The sequence below is a fragment of the Aquarana catesbeiana genome, linkage group LG07, assembly GCF_042186555.1.
Source record: "Aquarana catesbeiana isolate 2022-GZ linkage group LG07, ASM4218655v1, whole genome shotgun sequence".
Taxonomy (NCBI): domain Eukaryota; kingdom Metazoa; phylum Chordata; class Amphibia; order Anura; family Ranidae; genus Aquarana; species Aquarana catesbeiana.
Genome location: NC_133330.1, coordinates 279,387,244 through 279,388,601, shown reverse-complemented (window position 1 = coordinate 279,388,601; position 1,358 = coordinate 279,387,244). Strand labels below are relative to the sequence as shown.

Here is a 1,358-nt window from a genome sequence, read left to right as displayed (position 1 = left end):
GGGGGTGATCAAGGGGTTAAAACTTTATTAGGGGGGGTTAGGGGGGTACCCTAGACCTAAAGGGGGCTAACACTCACTGCCCTAACACACTAACTGTCACAAACTGACACCATGCAGTAATCAGAAAAAAAAAACTGCTTGGTGTCAGTGTGACAGGGGTGGGGGGGTGATTGGGGGGTGATTGGGGGGTGATTGGGGGGCGATCGGGGGTGTAAAGTATGCCTGGCATGTTCTACTGTGAGGTGTAGTGTTGTGCAACTCACTCAGATGTCTTCTCTCCTCGGCGCCGGAACGGAAACTACCGAGCCAAGGAGAGATACTACACAGAGGCAGGGGACGATTCTCATTGGCTGGGAGAGATCGCGAGGGGGGGGCACGAATGGATGGCCTCCCCCTCATCTCTGATCGCTGCCAGACCAAAGCCGACCGCCTCAGGCACTGGGGGGGGTCCGATCGGACCCCCCGCCCGCGGGAAGGCAATCACGTACCAGGTACGTGATTTTGCCTGCCTGTGCCATTCTGACGCAGTATATCTGCGTTAGGCGGTCAGCAAGTGGTTAAGCAAAGTAAATATCTATCAAACATGAATGTAATAATAAAATAAATAATAAAATAAATCAATATAGTTTATGTGTTAAAATTGTGTCTTTCACCACCGTGTTAGATCTGTATCCAATCTTCATGTGTATATCCACACAACACCCTAAAATGAATGCTCACTCGCCAAATTTTGCTGCAAGCACAACATGCTCAGGTAATCACATTTAGGAAACCTGGTCATCCATTGCAATCGCTACCGTCACCATTTACCACCGAGCATAATTTCCATTTAAAGACTTTTAGACTACGGCACCTGGTATTCCCAGGCGGTCTCCCATCCTTGTACTAACCAGGCCCGACCCTGCTTAGCCTCCGAGATGAGATGAGATCGGGCGCTTTCAGGGTGATGTGGCCTTAAATTTCCATTTAAGGCTCTGGACCAGGTAAATAACACCACGCTCTATCAAAGGAAAAAGCTCACCACACAAGCCAATAAAATATGCTCATAGTGTAGTAATTATTCAAGAGTGCCAGCCAGCATTCATTACATGAAAAGTCCAAGGATAAGCAAATAAACTCACATAACAAGCCACTGCACAGCATCCAGCGGCAGCAGCATGACGTCAGCACTATTTCTCCACCACATGTATGTTCCATCTAACAGGACATCTTCAGTGGGTTTGGTGTATCATTCAGTTAAAAACTTGTGCTAACCCAAAAAATATTATTTGAATTCCTATATTATTAAATATGAAATTTAAGTCCATATGTGATAAACAAATTCCTTCAGAGATACACCATCCGACACCAGATAGGGT

General features: G+C 46.4%; 1 pseudogene; it reads right to left on the bottom strand.

Annotated features, from left to right (window-relative positions):
- Positions 1-841: 841 nt before the first annotated feature.
- On the bottom strand, positions 842-960 carry LOC141103948 (5S ribosomal RNA; annotated as a pseudogene).
- Between the last annotated feature and the right edge of the window lie 398 nt (positions 961-1,358).